This window comes from Platalea leucorodia (genome assembly GCF_965183815.1).
Source record: "Platalea leucorodia genome assembly, chromosome: 6".
NCBI classification, from domain to species: domain Eukaryota; kingdom Metazoa; phylum Chordata; class Aves; order Pelecaniformes; family Threskiornithidae; genus Platalea; species Platalea leucorodia.
Genome location: NC_138828.1, coordinates 34,568,183 through 34,595,020, shown reverse-complemented (window position 1 = coordinate 34,595,020; position 26,838 = coordinate 34,568,183). Strand labels below are relative to the sequence as shown.

Sequence of the window (26,838 nt, the reverse complement as noted above, 5' to 3'; positions counted from 1 at the left end):
AGATGCATTCAACAAGTGCCAAGGGGTAAAAGTGTGATTAACCAAGTCTTAAATAAGCATGAAATTCTAGACTTTGGCTGTTTAATGTAGTTTCTAGGTAAAGGTTAAAGGAAATAAATTATTATTTTTGTATTTATTATTTTCTTTTAATTTACTTTCTCCCGTGTGTGTATAGGTATAAAAGTGTGTGTCTATATGTATGTACGTAAGTGCTTTAAATATCCAGTTGCCTCAGTCAGGACAAGAGTTGTCCCCTGAGGATTCTGTCTGAGTTTGTGAGATTACAGAGTTTCTTCTTTATTTATTGAAAAGTTTAATTAGTACTGAATGACTTAAGCATATTTACAAGTTGTTGAGTCCCAGTGCACTTACCAAAAAACAACAGAAGCATCAGTCATTTATCAAATGCTGGGCAAAAGCTCCAGCTGTGGTGAAGCACGTAGAAATAAGACAAAACTGTTCATCATTATCAGATACTTCCACTTCTTCAGATCTTTTGTAATTTATCTAAAGTGGATCTTAATCAGCCCTGTTTGGGGATTTTCAGAAACAGTCCAATGTCATTTCTTCCCCCTTTTTTGGAGACAGTGAGCTAAGCTACTTACACTGTCCAAGTATGCTAAGTATCAAAGCATGGCAAGAACCTCAGCAAAACAATGAGCAAGTGGAAGTGCAGGATGTTAGAACAATTGTCCTGGAAATCATATAAATAGTTAATAAAATGTATATTTATTTGAATATATTACTTTTCCTGTAGTGTGCCAGCACTGCCGAGGGCTGTGGTGCTCTTTACTAAGACTAAGACTCTTTACTAAGACTAAGAGTCACTAGACAGAAGACCTAGCTGTTGAGGGCACCATCAGACCTGGGAGGTACGGCGCTATCGCCCTGTCTGTGCAGTTTTGTTATGCTTTGCTCCTCTTTTTCCATAGAGTAACACCAAGATAAAGGTAGTTGGAAGCATCTCTCTCAAATTAAAAGCATTTGCATTATAATGTTGCAGGAACATCTGTCTAGTTTCATCTCCTGTTAATAATTGGACTAATATCTAGTGCTCTAACTTTGGCAGCATCGTTAGTTGCTAGCTGCTCCTGAAATGTGATGGGCACTGTTGATGTAATTGATGATCCACTTTGACAAATAAACTCAGATACAATGGGAAAGGAGTCATGGGTTCATGTGAATTTTCCTATTCATATCTGAAAATTCCTTTGTCTTGGGACCTGTAAGTTTGTTTTAACAGGTCAATTGGACCTTTCTAGAGACATTTAATAGGAAGGCAATAATATAATTTCTCTAGATGTTGAAGTGAAAAAGTTGTAGTGCTTCTGATTGAGGAAGTGCTGTTTGTAGAGATGCAGAGACTTGGGTGAGTGGTTATCTCTGGGCAGCCAGGACCCTTACCCTGTACCCACGAGCCCTAGGATGATGCTCAATATGGAGGACCAGCGCATAAGCCACTGCTGCTCTAGTTGATTTTGTATGTAAAAGACCTTTGTGTTGGTGATCTTTTGTCATTAGATCAGTGGCAAATATTTGTATGAGCTTTTGCATGTTCCAGAGAAACGTGTGTGGTTTAAAACAGAAGGTGGTGAGGGATGGTGAAGGGAATAAGGCAAAAAGGTAGGTGTGATTCTTCCTCTGGTCAAGGACTGACTTGGCTGTTCCCATGGCAACAGAGCTCAGTGCTCTCCTTAGGCAGCTGCTGATTACACTTTGAATTTTATTTGCATTCATGATTAAGGAGGAGTATAAAAGGACTGAGGTAAAGAAATAAAAAAGCAATAAGAGGATAAAAGACCTTTCAATCAGTGCTCCTCAGAAGCTTTAATTATAAAAGTAGATGGAGGGGGAGGGAAAGAAACAGAGATGGAAAACGATGGTAAATTTTTAGAAATTTTTATTTAATGGGTGAATTACTGTTTCCAGAGGTATTGGAAGGATTGCTAGCACCACCGTGAACAGCTTCTATTTCATAGCTTTATACCATGTAAAAAGTAGATTTCTTCATTATAGGAAGAACTACTGTGCTTCAGTATGAAATACTCAATCTAAAGCTGTATTCGAGTGAAGGATTTACATTATGTTAAAACACCTTGGGTTTTTCAAACTTGACTCTACTTTTCATAAGGCTGCTCTGATAATGCATGTCACCCTGACTTTTTAGTTTGTTTTATTGTCTTACATCATTTTCATCAATCATCACAGACTTCTATATAATAAATGCATGTCAAGTGTATACTACATGTTTTTGTGTCTGTATAGTACATATGCATTTATTACACCCAAGTAAAGAGGGAGAGGCTACCACTGAAATTCAGAAGCAATGGTGGTTTACAAAAGTCTCCTCTTCTACCCTTAATAATTGATGGGCAACTCAGTCAAATTTCTGGTGTCATTGAAATAAGAAGCAGAATTTGGCATTTCTGATATACTTTGCAGTGGGTGATTGTGAACTTTTTTACGTTCCTTCTAATAATAAAACTTTATGAGTCTGACAGTAAGCAAACAGTCCCTTGCTTTCCAAGAAAAGGGGGGTTGTTGATAGGAATAGGATTTATCAGAGGAGGAGAGTTTAGCTATTGCCTTCAGTAGAACTAAGTTTTCTCTATGGATCTTCACCATCTTCCAAGTGCTGCAGCCATTTTTCATGACAATTGATATGTTTGTATGATATCATTAACACCAAGTTAAACAACTGTAAAACACTGCAGTAGTATATAATCATACAATTAGTTAATACATCTGTTATTACTGAACTGCTACAGGATTTGTCATGTCCAAATATGGAAACCTGACTCTAAAAAGCTGTCCGATTTCTGTTTCTATCTGCTTTTTTCTATCAAGTTTCTCTCTAGCCAAATACTTTCCAGGTTGCAGTTACTGTCATGGCCATGTATGCCCTGGACTGAACCAAAGTGACACCAGGGAAGCAGGACATTTCTCTTTCTGAATCAAATACATACGGAGAGTTAGGTGGTCAGGCGCTGAGGCAGCCTGCAAGTATTTGCACAGAAGAAGGGAAACTGGGGCTTTCGCACCTGTATTTTGACGCAAGTTGAGAGGAATTTGACCGTGGATACTGTTTATGGTCTTGTCTGTATTTCTAGCCTTGCTCTGTATTTGGTAAGCCCTAACTGTTAAAAGGAGGAGCTGGTTTTAGATAGCAGCTTTCATCTGGGTGAAGAGAGTTGTGGCTGTTTGGTTAAGTGATGATGGTTAACAGGTATTCATCATGTCTGGTACATTGCAGCAAATTTTTAAGGTTACTTGCCAGCTGGTGGAAATATTCTTTGGAATGATGTATGGCAAAGGAGACACAGGCTAACAGAAATAAACGTGTCAGTAGCTAACCTCTAGGTAAATATACACAAAATTAGTTCTACAGAGTTTTCGGAAACTTTGAAATTGCTATCATTTCAAAATTAAAAGTGATGCATTTTGATATTAGCTGTTAGAATGAGAGGTGTATAAATATGAAAAACAGGTTCCTAATATTAAATTCTCGTACCTTGAAAAGAGGTGCATATGAGGACTGAACAAAACAAAACAAAATATATAGCTTTCTATTGGGAGATATTTGTGTCTTTTAACAGACAGTTCTAAAGTAAAATGGCTCACCTCTAGAAATACTTTCTTTTAAATATTGTTTAAGGTTTGAATCAGCCTTTGTCTTCAACAACTAACTTACTTTCTGAGCTTTTCAGCTAAGATAACTTGATTTGGCATAGACATCCCACGTATTGAATGCCTCTTTCCCTCCTCCAGTAGTATTTGGAGTTTTCAACCTGCAAGATGTAATATTTTTTTATTGAACCACTAGCCTGTCTATTATGTCAAAAAATGATTCAAACTTTGAAAGGGTACTCAGCGGGGAATACTGAAGAAAATAGGTATTGAGAAGATGAGTGAGGAAAAAAACACAGAGGGTATCATTTGTCACTGCTGAAACTCATTACTGATGTGAAAGAGATCTGTGAAGAGCTGAGCATTTCTACTAGAAGATGTCAGAATCGTGTTAAAGTGAGATTTGTTACAATACACGTGATGAAAATGAATGTTTACTGCTACTGTGCTGTGGTAAATCTGATGCTACAAGGAAGCAGGCTACAAGTATACCCAGAGCGCTGACCGTTGTGTCTCTAGTCTGATCCCTTCAGGTATCAGATGTTCATCTTGCGTGGATGCATGGGCCACAGTCCTTCAGGAATGTCTGCTCTGCCGTGGAACACCTTCTCCTCTTGCTCCAACCTTTGTCTTCTCTGCTACTTTCATCACCTCCTCCCCCTCTCCATGTTCCCTCCTCCTCTCTCTGCCCAGCATTTTCTGCCCTTTCTTAAGCACCCTTCCCCTGAGGCGCCGCCATCTTGGCTGAGGGGCTCAGCCCTGCCCTGCGGTGGGCGGGTTGGAGCCGGCTGGAACCGGCTGTGTCCGGCCCGGGGCAGCCCCGGCCTCGCCTCACAGAGACCGCCCTGAAGCCCCCCTGCTGCCAACGCCTTGTGACATGCTAAAGTAATTTTATTTGTTATTGTTTTTTTTTTAAAGAGTATGCTAAGAATATTAAAGCAATTACATTGGAAAACTGTTCCAATACAACCCTGCTATTTCAAAGAAGCAGAAAGTATTTCCTCAGGAGAATCACAGGTTTGACAAAAGATAGGGGAGGTAGCTGCACGTGTGTACCCACATACAGACCCAGAAATGCAAGGCACAATACTGGTATTGCTGATGGAGATAGCATGCCGTTGGAGAATTATAACAGGCCACCCTGAAAATAGTGTTTTGCATTTATAATGATGGTGTTAGTTCTTCTTCACGTTCATCAGAGGATATTGACAAACAAGCAAGTGTCCAGGACTGTATTTTCTGCATTTTAGTGGCTAAATTAAATAATGGGCCTAGGTAAGTATTTTTAGATACAGTTCCTTCCCCCTGTGCCAAACAAATTATGCAGAGTGGTAGATCCTGGCCATATAACTTTCATCAAGGTAAAAAAAAAAAAAAATTAGTAAGGAGAAGTTCTCAGGTGTTAAAATGCCAGCAAATATCTTTCTGGTGCTATCTTTTTAATTTACTCCTATTTTTCAGTCTAGGAAGTATACTGGGAAACTGCCATGTCAAGAAAACAAGTTCCGTTCAGCTGTACAAGTTTCCATGGAGTATGAAATAGTCTCATGAAAATAATCTGTGTTTTTCCCTGTGTTTCCCTCCTAAATTAAAGTTGTAGAGGAAAATGACCCTAGATTGGTAATGTCTGTGAAGTGCTTTGATTGTAGAAAACAACTTTCATGTACTAAACTAATATGACTGCCAGTTAAGCTAAATAATAAACACAGATTGCCTTAAAAATAAGGCATTTGAAGAAATGTTTCCCATTCCTGAATAAGGGATCTTTTAGCTGTATTAATTTCTGAAGCAAACACAGAGGTTTTCTGTGCTTTAAATGAATTGAAATTGATGTGGTCTGAACGATTTGAGATGTACACTTGCATGCATGAATGTGATAAAAATAACCAAATAGAGCACATAAATGCTTGAGTAATGCATGTTGTAATTGTAATGTCTAGCTTTAGCACTCGCAAAATGATTGCAATATACATGAACGGAAGGACATATTTTTAAATTTGCGGCCAAAATGGACTGCAGTCAAATTTGAGCTAGCTAAAGCATTTGGAAAAAGTTCAGGTAGTTGGCAAGCCGTAAGCTGGCTGTTAATGAATGCAGGATATACTGCCATCTTCTTCTGGGCATGTGGATATTTCTTTCTGTACTTTGATTTTAGTGAAGTTTTTGGATAATATATATGTTTACTTGGTTATATTCCTCTCAAACACCACCACCCCCCCATCCCCAAATTCTGTTTTTGAAAAAAAAATATTTGTCTGTCATTCTGGCAAGGAGTCTATTACATATTTAACATCATGGTGGGTGTGGTGTGCTGTTTGAAAATTGCATTCTGATGAGAGTTAGTACGTGTTGACTTGGCAGCAGATTTTAAATTTAATTTCTTCCATCCTAGATGTTATGAGAATACATAATCTAGATGGCCCTACTCCTAGGAAATCACTTATTCTGAAAAGTGAACATTTCTCATGTGCTGTAAATATGGGACATTTTTTGATAAATCATTGCATCTGATGAACAAGGTTCTCTCTGACATCTGCGAGTCATTGGCGAGCCCCAGTCCTAGAGGTGTCTGGTTCCAACATCTTTCCCCCCTGCTCCCTCCCCTTAAACTGGCAAATGCAATATAGTAGGGAACTCATGCCTCTATCAGAGCAGCTTGCACTTAAATTATAATGGATTGATTGGCCTGCACTCAGGCCAACTACCATTCCCATAAGTTGCTATTTTTGTGGTCTTTGCCCATATGAGCTAATAGAGCACTTGTAACTAAATATGCATTTACACGGGTTTTTTTCTCAGGTTTTTTTCCCCTCTTTTTTCAAACCAGCTAAAAATCAGTGCAGCTTTCTGAGCTCTTTTTGAAGGGATGCAATATCTCTGCTGTTTGCTTCCTATATGATAGCTACCATAGTGCTTGTGGTCAAACACCAGTCACCGTTTCCCACAGAGAAGATATTTGCTCCTGAAGTTGGACTTGGCACCTCATGGCCAATCACCCCATGGCCAGTGAGCTAGCAAGAGTAGTTACTGTCTCTGTTTGCTCTGCAGGGGGCTGTTATCTAGTGAGATCACCTTTGCACATCACTTCTCTGTAGCACCAAAAATAATTAATAACTGGAAGACCTATTTCTGTGTTCACTTCTGGCTAACAACACCACAATATCTTGTGTATGTGTTTTGGGTTTGGGGTTTTTCTGACAGCTTCTTAGCACTTTCCAGCTGATGACTCACGCAGTTCCCCATTTCCAGGCTATTTAGTTAGTGTGATGGCTCTCGGGTAGCTGCTGATGTGGGCTGTCATTGTGATCTGACATTTCCTTGGTGGAGGTAACAGGAAGTCTGTTTCTGTAAAGGCCATGAAATTTGGAGCCCCCTGCTTGCTTTTCTTATAAATCTGAGAATATTGATTCCTCCAAAGCCTCTCTACAAATGCCAAAGGGAGTGGAAAAAAATAAACATTTTCTTCCCTGCTCCGCTTTTTTCTTATCTATGTTTCTCTCAACCTGCTGAAGTTGTTTACATGCGTGGGTCTCTAACAACGTTCTCTTTACAAGTCCTTGAGAGAGATGCTATGAAGCAGTAAGATGTGGCAGTACCTTGCAATCATTTAAGGAATCATTATTAAAAAATCAAGATTAATTTGCTGCTCCTTTTTTTAAGCTTTTTTTATAAATACGTTTAGGCTAGGGACGTGCCCAAGCCATTTAGAAACATAAATATCCCTCATACCAGGGTTAGTTTTGACAGCAGCAAAGAAAGATGCTGTTCTGAGGTTCAATGTCCAGGCTTGCATTTGATGAAAGAAAGATGACAAAGAATTAAGGGGACAAGAAAGTTTTAATTAAATGTGATGTTTTAAGGATGATCTGATGGCTTAGATCCCATCCAATGACTCAGCAACCTGAAGTGGTCTGTGTGTAGTGAGTAAGGAGGAAAGCACGCTTGATGTTGTTATCCCCTGCTTCCTGAGGGATAACCAGGAGTGATGAAGTTTCTCTGTTAGGATTAGAAGCAGTGTTACCTTCAGCAATATAATTATGATTCTCCTGATGTTACATGGTGCTTTTCTTAACCTCAGAGTACTGAATGGTACATCCCAGTTGATACAGAGCAATACTATCAGCTAGGTTTAGTAGTTCTCTTATCTTTCTAGTAAGTGTTATGGGATAAGGCAGCTTCCCCTAGGAAAAATGGTACCAAAGAAATAGAGGGCAAATGAAAGCACAGTGGATCTTTTTTTTTTTTTTTTTAACAATTCCATACCAGCATGGAGTTCCATTTGCTTACACTAGCTCTGAATTTGACCCAGTTTTTCCACTCAGAACAAATTAATTATTGCTAATGGGAATTACACTGACACTTTTTTCCATTATATGTAAAAATGGACCTATTGTGCATGCTTCAGCAGAAGTTACTTGGAAATATGTATGCAGGTCCACAATGGATTCCACCCCGCCCCCCCCCCCTCCCCAAAGTAACCAGACAGGTTAACATGGTGACAGGATGTAGAATATTTGCCTTCCTATTTCTATTTTCAGTGATTTTTGGATCAGCATCTCGAACTTTTGGCTTCCCCCTTATCCCAGATGAGTGCCATGAATGCTATTTCTAGCTTATTGTGGGACAACCCTGGTTCAGTCTTTCCTGCTGCAGCAGTTTAAGTCTACACAAATAAATACTTACAGATTCTTTTAACTTTTCTCTTTTTCACCTGCACTCTTTCAGTAAATACAGCCAAGGTTTGAAGGTAGGTCATTGTCATTTTCGTGTTTTTAATGTTTTTGATAGCAAAGCTCTTAGATGTATTGTTTTTGTTCAGATGCAAAGCAATAGAGATTACTGAAATCTGAAAATATCTGGGTGAGGTCAATTGTGTCCCATGTAACTCTAAGTTTGATATCTGCTATCACTGTCTCATGAATAAAGCTCTGTGTGCTCATTTGTGGTCCCTGCTTAACAGCATATCTGCCTCATAAACTAGTACAGCCAAGAAATTTCAGTTCAGGAGAGAATAAAAGCAGAGTTAGAGGAGGTATAAGGTGGATTCCTGCAAGTGCCTAAAATGAGGCTTTTCATATTTATATTTTTGGTTTTAATATGGTGGGAAGCGTCCTTAGTTTCTGTAAGAGAATATATCGGGTGGGAGCAAAAGGTTTGAAAGGTTTTATTTTAAGATACAATCCTTGAAGCATGATATGTTTTTAGTTTCTTTTTTTTATGTTCAGACATTTTACTATATTGTTTGCATTTCCTGTTTGCCTGGCAGGTTTTTAGTTGGGTTGGGTTTTTTGGGGGGTTTTGTTTTGGGTTTTTGTTGTTGTTGTTGTTTTTAATTTGAATAACACAAAGAAGTGAGTCCTCTTAGACGATTCATCATAACTATTACTCTCTCTGGCAATCTAAAAAATGGCAAAATATTGGGTAAACATCAAATCCTGTTGTGTACTCACTTTGATTTCATAATGTCACCTACTCTAAGTATACACCTTTGTCTTTCAAATCTATATAAAGTACCACCATGGGATTCTTTATATTGCTAGATTTGAAGATCCTGTATCAGGTTTTTTTTGTGCATGGATTTCAGAAGGACATCTCATTTACATTTGAAAAGATTACGAGACTGTGGCATAGAGAGTGTGTTGTTGGGTACTAGGATAGAGTGTAAATTTTTGATTTGTCAAATGCTCTGTGATCATCTGCAGTAAAGGGGATAAGTTACCTTAGTGTTCTCACAGGTCACAACAGGGTGAGATTAAATACATGAATTAAAATGGTAGCTATGTGCATTTACTCTATCTCACCTGAGTGCTGTATCATTTGTCCTTAAGAGCAGCAAGAGAGTTGTAATTCCTTTCCTTTAAGATGTTTGCTGGATATGTGTTCCATACACCTTCTCAGCAGTCTACTAAAGGCAGCTTGGATGATGTGGGATTTCATGCCTGTGTGCAATTAGACTTCTTGGTTTGGCTGCTGAAAAGAAGTGATTCAAAGAATGAAATAAGAAAAAAAACTTTATTCCAGTAGACAAGAAGTATCTGCTTTACCTGAAGCAAAATGGTTTGTCTGAAGTTTTTGTAAGAAGCAGCAAGGGAGGTGAGAGTCTGGATTCACAGAATTCCTAAGGGAGGAGATTTTCTTCTTTTATATGATAGCTGAGTGATTCGTGCACGCAGTCAGTATATAGGATGCATGAATTCTTTTCTGCCACAAAGGATTTCAACATGTATCTCTCATAATCACTGTACTATAAGGATAGAGTGTCTGATGGGACAATAGCAGGCTGCTGGACCCCTGGGTTACAATCCTTGTTCCATTAAGCGTTTTACAGACTACGCCAAGTGAAGTGGTCGGAGAGGCAGTCTGGGGCTTCACCACCCAGTGTATTCCTGTCCAAGTAGTAGCAGGCTCCCTTAGACTGGGGCACATGAGGTACTAAGCACAGAAGAAAATTGGGTATAAATCCTCTACATCCTGAATGATGGCTTTAATTGCTTATGTGTTGATTACATGTGTAGGCATTACTCACAAGTGGTAAGTCTCTCCCAGGTAAGCAGGGCAATAAAAATTGTGTTTTCCAGCAAGCCTGTAATTAATGAAAAAATTCTCTCAGTACTGCAGGCCCTCAACGAGTATCTGCATTTGGGTTGTAAGGGCTGCATCACATAAAGGAAAGTAATTTAGCACTGTGGCAGAGCAAGTGGGTAAAGAGAAGGGTTTATGAGCCCAGATCCAGGTGAAACAATTTAATTCTGGAATTTGAAGGCCTTAGCAGCCTTCTGGATGAAAAACTGGTGACTTTTGCTTGCAGAGGCAACTGCTGGTGAGAGTTATGAAGAGGTCCTGACTTAAGTCTTCTAAAACACTGTGTCTGTAACATGCTAGTTAAAATCCTGCAACAGCCTGTCTGTGCTGGGGTGTACCCATCCTGCCTGGAACAACTCTAGCGGTAGTGATAGATGTCCCAAAAAGATGAAGTCAAGGCTTTGCTTTCAATTCCACTTTCTGTCATATAGCCTTAAATATATCTGTACAAATTGACCTGAGTTGGTAAAATTCATAATGCAATTGTTATGAACTCTAGTAGTCCTTCTTTTAATATGATATTACAGAGTAAATGCATGGCATACACAGTAAACATAATACTACAGTGTGCCTGAATTGGACTGGTTGGATTTTTTTTTTCCCCCTTGTAATTTAGATTGCTTTAGGCATGTGCTAGCTTAGTTCAACTTGTAAGACCTGGTCTTTAGTTTGTTTAAATTGCCGTAATTTATCGTATATCTGGCAGTGACTCCTTCCTGTTCATACCAGCTTGGAAAACCAAATGGTATTATAGATGGAAGTTACAGGGTGAAAACAGTAAAATCTAGAAAGGTGGAGTTCCTTTTGGCTGATGTTTTAAATGAATGTGGAAAGAAGCATGGCCGTCTGTAACTAATGGCAAAGTCAGACAAAAAGCAATCCCTGCGAGCCAACAGTTCCTCCTCCTCTCTCACAGATTCCTGCCTCCCCAGTGCCAGGCTGTCTGTCTTTATGTTAAGGTTTCCCTGGTCTAGTTAGGTTTCTAGCTTGCTTAACATCATAAGGACATGCTATTTAAAAATCCCCTCGCTTGAAGTGGTCAGGTTTCTGATTTGCAGAATTGCTAATGCTCTTTATTTCAGCTGCAGGGAAGTGGTTGTAGCCTGTATTTTAAAACAGTTGCCCTACTAATTTTATCATTCTTTACGTGAGCAGCGTTCCCTATAAAGTGTATTGTTTTGTCTAATCTGTTTTTCACAACAACAGTGTTGTTAACAATTTTAAAAAAAAAACAATAGTATCAGTCTGCTGGAACAGTATTATGTCTTATAGTCTTCCTTCGTGAAAGGAGAAAACACTTCACAAATAACAGTAGTCCCCAGCTCTGCAGCAGGATGTGCCAGTGCGAATCCCTGAGTCTGTGCCAGCTCCTATTAACACCAAAAAGACAATAACTGAAGGCAGTGGGCAGTTTACATATTCTGCAGCCAGAAGGAGTTTCTATTTCTGTTATACTCCCAGGTATAAAAAATTTGCATGTGAAGAAAGCTGTCCTTTAGCTGATAGAAACATGCGATACAGTGACATCTCAGTATACATGTGATTACAAAGCAGCAGGATATGATTGATTGGGGGTTGTATCTCAGAACTAACCATGGCCTGAACAGCACATTTGTTCTTTTTGAGAAACAGCTGAATCAGATCCTAGAAAAGGTGAAGTATGAGGATGGCTTGAGGTCTGCAGCCCTCTGAAACTTCCTCCCACCTCATAAGAGGTCTTATGGTACCTTTCATTGTTGTCCTCCAGTGAAATCTGCAAACTTGGCTTTTGGTGGTAGACTTGGAGACCTTCCCAAGAATCTTTACATGGAAATACAAGGGAACTGAGCTCCCAGGCTCCTCTGTGGAAGTTCACATAGAGGACTTCATTGCAAATCATGGTGTAGATAGAGGAATATCTATATAGCTAATTGTCTTTATGGCAAACAAAATCTGAGGTTAACACACAAGTTCCATGGTGAAATTATGGCTGCAGTTTGTTCCACTGTGGAGGGTAGGTACCCATTTTGTCACAAACGGGTACTAGGCTGAAGCACTTCATCTAGGTCTCTTCAAGGCTCTATGCCTGCATCTCCTTTGAAGAGAAAGGAAGTCTTGGAGAAACAAAGCCTCCCAAGGTGGAGTTGGGATAAGACGTGTTGGTGATGCCAAACCTGGGAGGCATTCCCAAGGCATTTAATGTAATTGTAATCACAATTTTAGATTGCCACCAAAACCCCAGAATCTTGGGATGCCTTAACTGCCAGTTGGCACCAAGCAGTCCAAAAAATATGAGGTGATAAGAAAAAAAGCATTTCTTACTGGAAGAAACTGTTGAGGCTGTTAAATTAGTGGGAAAATTGTTTTAAGCAGGGCATTTTACTGCATTTCCAGGGCTGTGTCCTTATTTTTCAAATAGATAAAGACTGAGAACAGGTCTGGGTGGTTTTTTGTTTGTTTATTTTCTGTTTTAAATACTCTACTAGTTTCTGTTTGCAAATCTTAAAGATGCATGAAGATACTAGCCTTACTCTTTGCCATTCTTAATTTAGCATCCCTGGATTTTCACCGTATTTGGTTTTGGCTCTAGAAATGGCAGTGATACTGAGAATAAGAGGATTCTTTTTTTTTTCTTCCCTGCTCTGTCTCCTCTTTTATTTCTTACTTTGGGAAGCGTGATAATTTAACAGTCCTTATATGTGTTTCAAACTTCTGTGCAAATCATCTTATTCCATGGTATTTGACATTGCTCATCTGCCTTCACACAAAATAAAAAGGAATGAAAGCTGCATTAATTCAAATGTCAATTTTAGGCTAGAAAAGGCTTTCATTTTCTATTGTGAGGACAAAATCACTGGATTTTGGGTCATCTCTTGCACTAATACTAAATATGTGCCTCTGTTAATTGAAGCTTTACCAAAGCACTGACCTTAGACTTTTTCTGTGCTTGGATGACTTAAAGGCTTAGAAATGCAGGCAGCTTTCATAAATGATGGAGACTATGCTCTTAAAGTTGAAGCCTGTCTTTTTCTCTTTATTTTGCATTTGGCCCGTGCAGCTTGTCCCAGAATATTGCTGTGTTCAAGGAGAAGTTGGATATAGCCATGTGATATTTTCTGTGTATACATACCTATTTGTGCGTTTGGCTGCTGCAGACATACCAAGTAAGAAAATTCTTGCATCTAATTTCTAAAAAAAATCTGGTATATTGATGACATTCCTATTAAAAGTAAGCTGGTATCAAAAGCAGCAAGGGGGAGAGAATGAGAAAAAAATGCAGGCTAACTAACAGTGCCTTAGTATATAGCAGTCTGAAATTCCCCTGCTGAAAAATGAAAATAATTGATTATATGGAACTTGAGAAATGGCAAAGTGTACTTGGCTGTCTCCTCACTAATTCATAGGCAAAGATCAGGCATAACTCTTGGGAAAGTCAGAAAACTTCACACCTTTCAAAACTGGTGAAATGAGATCAAGGCTATTTGCTAAGCTTAAGCCTCCTGTCTTACACAAGTTCTGCAGAAATGGACTTATGGAATGGAATAATGTACTGGAATTACGCAAGCTCATGCGTTACAATGCATTTTGAAATTATTTACTCTTGGCAGCTAGTTAGCTGTAATTAAATTTCTGAAAACTCACCTTCTTCCTTTTTTCCATGGAACACCTTTTGCAGCACCCTAATGAGATGCAGTGGGAAAGGTAGGCAGTGTCTGTTCTTTGATCAGACCAGCCCAATGGCAGAAAGACCATGTAGGCATTACTACAACACCCTTGGCAGTGCTCACGTTACTAAGAAAATTGTGCTTTATTCCGTCCAAAAGAAATATTTTTGAAACTTCAGCACTTTTTCTGTTGTGCATGCAGGATTCAAGCAGCAGACTTAGGAATTTAGAATGCCACTTACATAAGTGCCGGGTCCTGCACTTGGGTCACAACAACCCCATGCAATGCTACAGGCTTGGGGAAGAGTGGCTGGAGAGCTGCCCGGCGGAAAAGGACCTGGGGGTGTTGGTCGACAGCTGCCTGAACGTGAGCCATCAGTGTGCCCAGGTGGCCAAGAAGGCCAAGAGCATCCTGGCTCCTATCAGAAATAGTGTGGCCAGCAGGACCAGGGAAGTGATAGTGCCCCTGTACTCGGCACTGGTGAGGCTGCACCTTGAGTACTGTGTTCAGTTTTGGGCTCCTCACTACAAGGACACTGAGGTGCTGGATCGTGTCCAAAGAAGGGCTACGAAGCTGGTGAAGGGTCTGGAGCAGGGTCTGGAGCACAAGTCTTATGAGGAGCAGCTAAGGGAGCTGGGGTTGTTTAGTCTGGAGAAGAGGGTGAGGGGAGACCTTATTGCTCTCTACAGCTACCTGAAAGGAGGTTGTAGCAAGGTGGGGGGTCGGTCTCTTCTGCCAAGTAACAAGCGATGGGACGAGAGGAAATGGCCTCAAGCTGTGCCAGGGGAGGTTTAGGTTGGATATTAGGAAAAACTTCTTCACCAAACGGGCAGTCAGGCATTGGACCAGGCTGCCCAGGGAAGTGGTTGAGTGCCCATCCCTGATGATATTTAAAAGATGGGTAGATGTGGTGCTTAGGGACATGGTTTAGTGGTGGACTTGGCAGTGCTAGGTTAACTGTTGAACTCGATGATCTTAAGGGTCTTTTCCAACCTTAACGATTCTATGATTCTATATAAATGGACCAGCAGAAAAACAGACTTGTGTCTTGTAACTCCAGCTTTTCAGATGTGCTGCTTAATGTGTTATGTACTTCAGATATTGTGGTAAAATGAGAATAACTATACTTCCTTGCTTTCATAAAGTATTGGACATGCGTGAATGAAAAAAAATACTGTTTATGCCAGTTCTTTTCTCTTTTTTGCCTTTTTCCTCTCCTTTGGCATGATATCTGTAGTACTGCAGATCAGATGGTGGTATGTAGTACTCTGGTTTAGTGCCAGTTTCAGGGCATCCCTGCAAGCTAAATGATGGTGGGTCCTTCTCCCACATGGGCACAAAACTCAATACTGGAGCTAAACATGCAAGCGTGATGCCCCAGAGGCATTTGACATCTGAAGCAAACGTCCCTGAGCTTTGTGCCTCCCCTGTGAAGTTGCCTAGAAAAAGCAGGCTGAAAGGAATGACACTATTTGCAGTCCACAACCAGGAGCTGTCAATATGCACATATCAATATACATATTTCTCATTCACATCCAGTCGTGACAGACCAACTCGCTTGAAACTCATGAGGTGATACCAATGCAAAATGAGTAAATGTGCCAAGAAGGCAGAATTCTGTAGTGGAGTCAATACTCATGTTGTATGGAGTTACTATGGCAGTGTGTTTCATGAAAGAGCTGGAGAAAAGGGAGAAAATCATGTCAGTCACTCCATGAAATGCTGCAACCACAGGATTGAAGACTGCAATGAAGGAATAAAGTTGCGGGTATCTGAAGTAACACAGAGAGCACTGGTAATTAGATCCAATAGCAATTAAAGGTTTCTAAGAGAGCTAGGAAGAAAATTGTATCTATCTTCCATTTGAGGGAAAAGCAAGCGAGCAGACTCAGCAGTTCAACTGCTTCCCTCCACATGGTGTTTCTGCATGTGGCACTGCTGCCTCTGCATTATACGGGCTACGGAAAACGACTTCTCCAGTTTTGGAAGACGAGACCGCTTGTTTTTAGCTCCCCACATAGTTTGTGTTTGTCAGGGAGAGATACGGTTCTAAAATGTTACTTACAGGCAAAGGGAAGCTTTGCCTCTGATTGCAAATATGATTTGTGTCAATTGATTTCTGATAGTTGGTTGGGTTTATCTTTTGTTGGACACGTGTCCCTTCATTGTCAGAGATGGGTTTTAAATCTCCTGGCAATACTGTTTTACCATGGTGTGCATGGTTTAGAACAACTGCTGCTTCCAGTTAAGGTTAAGTGTTTAGTGTTACCCAAATGGTCCTTAGTGAAAATGTATATTTTCCATTTCAGAGTTATGCAAATTTTCTTTTCTGTGACATTGGAAAAAGTCAAGGGAAAAGAAAAGCTGCATTACCTTCTTTTCCTGGCATCTCTTGCAACTATTAAAGTCAAAGCAATCTCAGTAAAAGGTTGCAACTGGCATCAGAGGAACACTGCATCATTATTATTCCTGGAGTAAGAGAGCAAAAATAGATTCTCAGACTTAGGCACATTTTGTCTTCTCTCTCCTTCTCTTTGCATGCTGAGGCTGCTGCCAAACCCTGCTGCTGCTTTGTCTATAGCATGCACCAAGTTGTTTTTTCCTCAGTGCCCTTTTAACTGGCACGTTTGTCAATGCATTGCCTATCTACCACTACGGCCATTACAGTACCACTGTCACTGACCTCCTTGCTGTATCTTCTGCTCTCTTCCATTACTCCCACATTGCAGCCATCTGTATCCACCTCTTTGATGTCTAAATGGATTTATTACTTCCCAACTGCAAATCTCACTGCCTCGTCACTTACCAGCTGACATTTAAATCCTTCTCTATGACCTCAAAGCTGTGATTACATCCCTTTACTCTTCATATTCCTTTATTGTTGTTCCTTGCAAAAACCTATGCGTTCTCTTTTTTGCCATCCCCATGCCTTATGCTAGTACTGTTTTAACATTTCTGAACTCATATATTCACTATATAAACATTGTACCCTCAACCCTTTTTAAATGTTTTCTTCTGGGTTTCACCGTCTTGTGTGGTTGTTAGTGAATATATAGGTTGTCTGAGGTTGATAGGACCAATCATGCTCTATGTCAGATATGAAACCATATTGAGGATGTTTGTAATTAATACGAGCCGAGATGCTGGATTCCTCTGTTGCTGGTGCTAGATACCCGGTCTGATACAAGTACCTGGCTTTCTCCAGAATGCCTGAGCATAAGTGTTTGTTTCCCAGGAGCTGAATTTTCCATGCATGTTTTTTTCCCCCCCTCTTACCTCAATACCTTACAATTTCCCTTCGGTTGAACACTGTATCTGTAATTTTCCTTGTGAAGTGATTACTCCTTTATTGAATACTTATAATACATTCCCCACATCTCCTGTCATTTTGTATTATCTGCCAAGACTTTGTCTCCCCCCTACAGTTCTGCTTTTATTTACCTCCTTCATTCCCCATTACATACTTGCCTGTGTCTCAATATTTTGGCACATGCCCCCCCCCAGTTCCTCATAATCAGCAGTGCTCTTGCTCTGGAACTTTTTGTCACTTAATCCTGTTGTAGGCTACATCGCCTTGCCTTTCAAATCTTTCCTCTTCATAAAGCTTAGTTATATTGGGCTCAGAACATAAAACGCTTTCAATGGCACACTAATGCGCAAAACAAACAATGAAAAGTTGCAACAAAAAACTTTGTTTCTGGTCTTTGTGCATGTGTTAGCTTGGCATGGAAAACAATTTCCTTGCTTTGCTTTCTGACCTTGGGCAAATAATTCCCCTTGGCACATCTGTTTTTTTTTTTTTTTCTTCTGTGAAACAGAGATGAAGATGCTGAGCTTCTTTGCAAAGCATTTTCAGAGCTACAAATAAAAAAGTGTTCTATAAAAGGTAGTTGATATTTTTATTCTTATCATGATTGTTATTCTGTGTGTCAGTCAGCGAAATAAGCACAATGTCTATTCTTAGCAAATAATAATGGTGATAGTTGTTTTGACTCGTCTAAGGTTTTCTTGAGTGGCTAAGTTGCTAATGGAACTGATGTTCTGAACTCCTACAGACTTCTCAGTTTTTTCACACCATGTATTTTTTGCAACTGATGTTCTGTCTTCCTTGCTTTTTATTTTCATACAAAGCTCTCTTATCTTGATGTAGAGTCTGTTTTCCTCTTTCATGGCAAATGCAAGATCTGGCCTTAGTATTGTTTGCTCTTCAAATTGCTCTGTTCGATTCACTTGTCTAGTAGAATTGCCTCTTTTTTCTTTCTTTAAAAAAAAAAAAAAGTGTGTGCCTTTTTTTGGCTTACGAAAATACTTTTCTCTCTCTACAATGCCACACACACACACAAAAAAAAAAAAAAAAAAAAGTAAGTTACTCTACTGTCCTCTTAGCAGAACATTCCCTGAATGTTTGCTCTTTGCACTGTAGGAAAGAAAGCTCTCCCAGACTGCTGTTCACAGATTTCCTTTGGGGGATGGTCTTATTTTGAGCAGTATTGTTCAGTTACATCTATGCTTGGGAGAATGCCAAGCTCATCCAGGGCAGCACAGGCAGCTCTTTCCATTGTAGGGCTTCCAATTAAACTAATGCTACCAGCTGTGTGTTCTTTGTCTGCCCTGGACTAGGTTGTGGTATTGTGCTTTGCACTGCATCTCTCCAGCAGAGCCTGTTGTCTCCATATTAATAGTTTGGGCAAGAAAGGGGAGCTATGAAATGTGAGCATTCAGAAAAGAGAGGGGATTTAAAGGAACTTCTGGCAATGTGAATTATGCTAAGAAATGGGCCTTCTAACCTTGGAAAAAATGGTTGGGGGGAACACAAACATAACCCTTTATATTTAGATCACACAAAAGTATTTTACAAAGGTGTCAAAGTATCATAATCACCAAAGCACAGGAGAAATCAGGTTACTCATTCAAAACTAGTCATGCAACAAAGTAATGGCAGAGGTCAGACCAGGTTATGAGCCTTCAGATTCTCAGTCCAGTGCCAAGTCCTCTAGATCTTGTTGTTTCTTGACATTGGAGGAGATGAGGTGAAGTAGGTGGGGAAAAATTTTAAAAAAGAAGAGGTGGAGGAGGAAACATGACGAGGGAGAGTAAGTTGCTTTACCTGGCTGGAGCAGATCCTAAGGAGAGAGGGAGAACAGACAATGGGAGGATGAAAGCCAATGTTCTGCAGTGCTCAGGGGAAGAAAAAGCAGATAGGAAGGTAAAGTTAGATCCGATATAGAGAGGGTGGAAGGGAAAACTGCCTGACAATCTGACTGATAGGTGGCAAGAAAAGTGTAATTTTTGTCAAATGGCATCAAGTTCAGTGTTTTATTCTCTTAACAAGAATGTTGCCCTGGCTTGTTTTGAGCAAGTCCATAAAATGAGAATTGTTGATGCTCAAGGCTTAAACAGGTTTTGTTATTGATATTTTTTCCCCAACACTTCTACACAGACTTTCAAAGAACACAGGACTAGAGTAAATCCCTATGATTTTATCAGGATGTTATATTTTGATAAAATTATCTTTAATTTTATATTAAGCTGCTTTAAGACTTAGCCTTTTTGTTTCCATATAATTGCTGCTATGCAGCAATTGTCTGCTCTGCAGCAGGCAAGCTAGCTATTAAAAAGGGTATCAGACACTATGTGCTGCTTAATAACTTCTCAAACAGTGCTGGTTAGGGAAATTAAGATTCAGCAACAGTGCAAGGGCGAAGATGAACAAAGTAAGGGATGGAGGAAGTTGCACAGTAGACTAAAGTAATATATGCTTCATCATTAAATAGGTAATCAAGTGTAATCTACCAATGGTTACACATGAAATGAGAAGTTTTCATTTTGCTGAATGGATGAATGGAAATTGCTCATGCAACACTTTGAGCAAGGATGCTGGCAGTAGGTGAGATTTGGCTTGTGTCAGTGAGGGATCAGCACAAAAAAGGGAGGATTTTGGAGTCATTCTTGGGATCTAGGCCCTGATTTCCCTGGATTCCTTATTTTCCAATGGGCTACATGAACTTTGCAGATAGACATCCCTGTTGTGATGCCAGTACCTAGAGGTCAATTGTGTGATGTGTCTGTAGTCCTTTCTCCAATGCATGTCACTGCCTGGCTTTAATTGATTTAACCTCCTTCTTTCCTTGCTTGTCTTCACCCATTAACACCCATATCAAACCTCTCTACAACAGTACTGGCTAGCATGGTCTCATCTTCCTAGGTCTGTCAGCACTACAGCCACTTTTTACCTCTCGAGCATAGGCACCCTGAAAAGCTGTGGCACTTTTGGGGGGAGTATACTCATGTTCACGTGCTACAGGAGCGGGCAGCTAAAGCCATTCTTCAGCTGAAGATTTGTGGCTGTGTAACTTCTTTAAAATGTAGGAGGTTTTTTAATGTTTTTCAAAGCAGTTCAGCCTTCTTGAAGGGCTAAGAGCCATCACTCCTCTGAGACAAAGCCTGGGTGCAATTGTTGAATAGCAGGTGAAACCAGATTTGAAAAATACAAGTGTAAGAAGTTGTACTGCTGTTTCTCTGCCTGGTGTGGTAATCTGGCAAGACCACGTGTCCTCTATGTGCCTCTTCAGAATTGCACAGAAGAGCTGCAGGTTGGCTTGCAGGAAAAAAAAAAAAAAAAAAATCTGGACTTTTGTCCAAAAAGAGAACTTGTGGAGCCTTCCACTTGGTAGCTTTTGCAAGCTGCATTTCTTTCAAGCTCTCCCATTGCAAGAGGTGGTGTCAAAATACCTTTTGTGTATAAATCTTGCCTCCCTCCAAGCTTGTGAGACTTCTAGTTTATTTTTTCAAGGCTTAGATGATTTATTAAATTTTAATGTGATGGATTTAACATTACCATAATTTGCAAAGCCTGTATACAGGAAGTAATCTGACCCAGAAAAGACTCTTACAAAATGCTTTTCAATAAGAACATCCAAAAGTGGTTGTGGTGTTTTGTGCAACAGAGATGCAAATGCGCTCTCTAGTAATATTTTTTACTCTTAGATATCAGAGGTTTGGATTATTTTTCCCAAAGAAAGAAATCCCAAGGCTTAGGAAGCACAGCTGTTAAGACTCAAACACAAGTTTGTTTTACAGTCAGGACAAACTAAAATCCCTTAAAGGTTAATTACAAGTGAATTTAAAATACTGTTAGCAGTCCAAGTTGTTTATAATATATCAGAGGGGAGGGGGAGATTGGCTAATGTTTACAGAGAGGATGTAAATGAAGTGACTTTCTATAACCTTATCAAGAAGAGGAACATGATAGATTCTGTTATCTGCACTGCAGAGGAGAATATTCTTTAAAATCCAGTCAATAATATTTCCCCCCACATCTTACCCTTATTTCCTTCTGAATAGTTTTCAGGATATATTAAAAATGTGCTGTCACTCATCCTGAAATAATTCGTTTCTAAGTCAGGGATGAACCATTGTGTTATGAAGGAAAAATAATTTGCAAGAGCAGAATTGCTATCCAAAAGTGACTAAAAAGATTTATTGAAAATTTGAGGCCAGGCTCACTTGATCATGGGTCTTATAATCATATTTTATCCTTACTTCTTGCATCTGAGATTATAAACACCAAACAAAAAGACCTGTAGTTTATCTGTTTAAAGTTCTTGTAAGTTTTCATGACTTTTTTCATGTGAATACATTATCTTTCTGCAATGAATTCATGAATGTTTGGGGACTGTTGTTTAAAGGTGACAGACAAAGACCAAAAAAAATTGCATTGTGGTTAGCATAGCCACTTGATGGGGAGGAAACAGAACATCTCAATGGGAGAAATCCAGACTTTAACCTTATTCCTTACCCTTTGCAACAGGGAATTTGCATGCTACGGTCCCTCAGTCTTCATCAGCATCCTGAAACTAAGAAAGGATTTGAGGAGCAAATCAAGAAATAATAGCTTATATTTTCAAAGCTACACAGAAATTCTGATTGCCTAATATCCATTTATTAGGTGTTCAAGTCACCTGATGTTGTATTTTGCCTCTTGAATCAGCTGCTTATCCTGATTTGGTTGTGGATTAGTACAAATAGGGCGATTAATTTCCAGAATGCATTAATAAATCTGTAATAAATACTTTCTTCATGGCTAATGTATGGGGAAAATCTGAGATTCTTATGGACTAGATTTTTCTCCCTGACCTCTGGATTGCAGGTTCCTGGCTATTTTGTTGAAATGGGGAAGGATCTGAGTATCCTTCCAGGTAACCTGCGATCCATCTGGTGGTGAATTGTACAGACCCCAAAAGAGAGTAAGAAAATAAAACATGTTTCTGTGGAAAGGCTGTACTCACCTTCTACAGAAATCAAGAGAAGGCTAATTTGACCCAATTGTATGGAGCACTCCTGGTTTCAGAGTCCTTGGAGCACTTCCAAAAGTCAGAGCAGATAAACAGTATTTTCCTTGTGTATAACCCCTCACTCTCCATCCCCAAACAGATATCAGTGAAGAGAGTTTTTTGGTTTTTTTGTTGGTTTTTTTTTTTTCCCCAGCTTCACATTCAGCTAAATAGCTTTGAGGCACTACTCTGCGTGGGTGATATGTGGAAAACATTCAGGAGCAGTGAGACTGAAATGAAATGCCAGCTTTGAAAAGGACATCCAGGGGACTGACATTGGGGTGTCCAAGTCAGGCCCATGGGACCGGGACTCTGGGAACAGCGTTTACATCTAATTTCTGTTCATTCAACATATACTCAGTCAAACAACACTACTGTTCTGGAAGGAGCCTGGTAGTTTCTAAATTATAGAAGATGAAAAGGACCCTAGAATACACCTCATTACTTAAAGGGATACTACCCAGTGTTTATGCACAATATTCATCATTTTTGAAAAAATAATATTAAGTGTTGGTTTGACTTTGTTTAACCAGCAATTTAAATGGGAGCAAAATTAAGCTGTTACTGAAGTCTCCAGAGATCTTATACTAATTTTTTTTTTCACTTTGGCTCATCAGTTTGTGGTTTGTGAGGCTTATTTGTTATGATTTATTATCAGGAAGAAAAAGGGAGAAAGAAGTATGAAAATGCTCACATTTGTAGCAATAGTGAAATCTTAGTAGTCCTTTTTTTTGGTGCTGCTTATTTATTCCTACATCTGTTTTTAAACTTGCTCTTAATTATAGAATTTTTTTTTTTTTCCTAAATTGCAGCAACTAGTAGTTATTTAAGGACCTACCATTGTTTCCATTTTACAGAGAACGCATTTTTAGGACACATTTGTAACCATAGCCATTTAAATTTTGCTCTGCTGGAAGCACTTATACAAGCTGATAACCTAGATGTAAATTATTTATTTCAAATTGCATTGACTATGCTCTTTATTTTAAAAAATAGCACAGTGAACACAAAATTAGGTTTTTTATTTTCTTTAGATGTCATGCCAAACTAAATTAGAAGAGATTTTACTCCAAAAGATCGCTTTTTTGTTACTGGCAATTGGCCCACCAGTGTTGGACATTCAGTAACTTCGCATTTTAAGAAAGACAAGATAAGCTGGAGAGTTAAATGTAACCCTGGGTGCGTGCCAGTGTGTGCTATACATGAGACAGTCTCTATGTATATCTACAATGGAGAAACATTTAAATTGTCTTATTTTATAGACATTCCTGATATTCTCTCTACACAATGTGTAAAAATCTGTGACCAGTTTTATTCCTTTAGCTGGTGAAGATCCAGTTTTTAATAGCATCCGCTATCTGGCGGTTATGAGGGCAAATTAATGTCTGGACAACTTACGTTTAAACATAACTTATGCTATGAAACAGTAGTGTTTTATAAACACTATTACTAATGTTCTGTTCCTTCTTTGTTACGCTTGCAGTGGAGCTGTGTACAAGTCCATTTGAATTTGACATTTCTACTGTCCTGAGGTCTTAAAAGACACAGCAATATTTTTCTTTCTCTAGGTAATGGTAAACTAATATTCCTTGATTATATTGGCAGTAGACTTAATAGCAGCTTGGAAATACAATCTCTAAGGAGGTCATAGCAAATTAAATTGCAATGGAGGTTTGAATGGCAAGGTAGCATTTATGTCCTTTTATATATGTGTGTGTGTGTGTGGATTTTTTAATGCACATGGGACAAAATATAACTTGAATATTTCAGGCTCAAGAAGGAATACAACCAGGATTTCAAATATGTTTGAAATAGATCTTTTAGTCAATTGATAAGATAAAGTTGAAAGATCTGGATCACTAAGGAAAGGATTTAATAGAGCTTTTGTTTGTGAGGGGAAAAAAAGGGTTAAGAAAATGTGTAGACCTCAGTCTTATGCTTTTTACCAATCAACTGTTGCACTGGAGCCAACAGAAGTTTTGCTTGGCTAAGGAATATGTGAATATCATACATGATAGTTTGACATATTGTATAGGCTTTACTTTGTGTGTGTATGTATTGTAGAAATTATATTTCTCTTCAAAGAATAATCCAGTTAGACTGACTCAGAGGCGAACTCTGCAACTCATGCTCTCATTTTCTAGAAAAGCTGCCTCTGAGATAACAGCCCTTTCTCCAGCAGCTAATTCTCTGTGTATTAAATAGTCTCTAAGTGTACAGGAATAAGGTCCATTTGCGAGCATAATTAAGTGCATATTGCCCCAGTCCAGCACACACGATTCTCGTAAGCGTATCATGGAAGAAAGAGCCACATGGGTAACTTCAGTCCTGAGGCTATTGTAACAAATGTGGTGCAGTGTCAAGAGAGATGATTTTAATCCTTTATTCAGTGTGTTTGCCAGTATTAGCATTCGGCCCTGTGGAGCTAAATGTTCCGTGCTGTTTTCTTCCCCTTCATGTTTCAATAACAATTTTCACAAAAAGCATGTTTCCCACTTCATAGCATTACAGGGAGTGTACTGGTTGTTCTCACTCTGAAAGTGCGCCTGGAAATTTAGACATTTTCAAGCAGTTTTTGTAATGCAGTCTGACTCTGCTACCTTTTTAAAAGTCGTGTTTGAGAGACTGAAGGGTCACACTACATATTTTATTCCAAACGGTGGCATCAGGACCATGTAGACTTAAATTTTCATTGAATTAAAAGCAGGATTTTGCAAAATCTAACATCAATTTTATTCGTCTATTGATATCTAGCTATAAGGATGCCTATTGACGTATAGATATCTACAGGTATTTATTGATCAATAGATCAATAAAAATAGTTTCTTTCTCAAGTAGTAGTATTCTCACTGGAATATGCAACCTAGATATTGCAGTACTTGGTGCAGGAGAACCATATCAGGAAAGAGATTCAGCATATCCCTAAAAAGATAGGTTGACAAGCCTTTCATCTTTGTTGAAAGTGATGATGAAGAATATAAACAAGTGGCATAAAAGATGAATAGCTAATAAGATTGTTTTGAAATGTTCTGAATATTAGAAACTTGCAAGATACTGGTAATTTTTTTTGTCCAATTACCAATGATAGTTGTTACTTTTCTGAAAAAGGATACTTGTGGTTATTGAAAATGTATTACATTTAACCTGAAACCCAAAAGCTGGCCCAAAAGCTGAGATATATTCAGAGCATATAGAGAGGGAACACTATCCTGAGCCAAAACACTTTAAAACCTCTCTGTGGGAGCACTCGCCCTCCCATATTTATCTGCATGAAGGAATTCAGAAGTGTTCCCATCAGACGGAGCCTCAGTGGCATCAGTACACTCTTGGAATCCACCGTGGCATGTTCCAGATCTCTGTATCTTAAATGAGAATAATGCACTGGCTTTAGGAGAAGGTGGTTCCCTGCATTCATGACCTCCAGTGCTGTCCTTTGGCTACAAAGTCAAGCTCCCGATAGGCCTGAATGCAGAACCCCATTCCTCACACTGTAAATATTCCCACTGAGATCAATAAGTGTTTGTGGAGTAAAACATTACTCGCTGTGAATAAGAGCCATATGATATGAGACAACAGGTCTGGTGCTAAAATATGGTTTTGTATTTTTAGGGGAATATATTCTCACATGTGGGTTTCTTGGTTTTGGCTGCACCTGTCGTGTGTGCAGAATATTCCTGCGAAATAAGTAACTGCACAGTTTAGTATTAGATATGCATATGTAAATACATATTACTTTTTACCAGCCCATTACCGAATTTACATGTGTAAATGCAGGTTAACCACACGTGTAGCTTTGCCAGTGGCAAACTGAGTATTTCAAAATTTAGCCTTGGGTGTGCTCTGGGGAATTATGCTACAAGCCTGTGCTGTTTCTTCATTCAAGCGCTCAAGTCTGTTAGAAACTCAGTATAAACACTTGACTCTGCTTTATTTCACAGGGTAATCCTCCAAAATTACAGACCTAATCATTATTAATTCTTTTGATATTTATTGATTGCATTAACATTAATCACGATAAACACCTTTGGTATTAATGTGGATGTTATTGGTATTGTACTTCAGACTTTCTGCTGTAGCTCAGCCCTCATTAACAGGACCATTAGTTACAAGGTGTTATTTTTTGCATAAAAAAACTCCATGCCTTTCTTACAGAAGTGAGGAGAGTAAATGTATATAAACTGTTTACTGAATTTTGAAAACGTTTTGTTATTTGTAAGACTAGCTTTTTTGGTTGTTTTTTTTTTTGCTTGTTTGGTTTTTTGCTTTTTTTTTTAAAAGAAGAGTAAGTTACATAAGATTATTGCATCTATCTCTTAAAATCCAAAAGCAATCCAGTTTTTGCTTGGACAAGTTAATGTACATAATTATATGCAGTTGTCTTCAAAAGTTGACCATAACATTGAGCTGTTATGTCTTCAAGTTTTCTCTGTACAATGCAAAGACCCTATTCATGGAACTGTTGTGCTAGACTTTGAAGAGTGCTTATCTCCTTGGGTGGTCATGTTAATTCGGTAGCTGGAATGAGTTCTTACTGTTCCTCAGAAGACCCAGGGGTGGTTCTCATTTTTCAATGAATATTTCATTTCCGGGCAAGGTGGATGGGGCAGTCTTCCAGTTTTCACCACATGACAGCCCAAAGTGAATAGAGAAG

The 26,838-nt window shown here is 39.0% G+C and overlaps 1 protein-coding gene across 2 annotated transcripts in view; it reads left to right on the top strand.

Moving 5' to 3' along the window:
• The window catches only part of GRID2 (glutamate ionotropic receptor delta type subunit 2), a gene marked incomplete at both ends in the record, with an annotated part of 735,869 nt that overhangs the window by 401,792 nt on the left and 307,239 nt on the right, over positions 1–26,838 (top strand). The window lies entirely within an intron of this gene.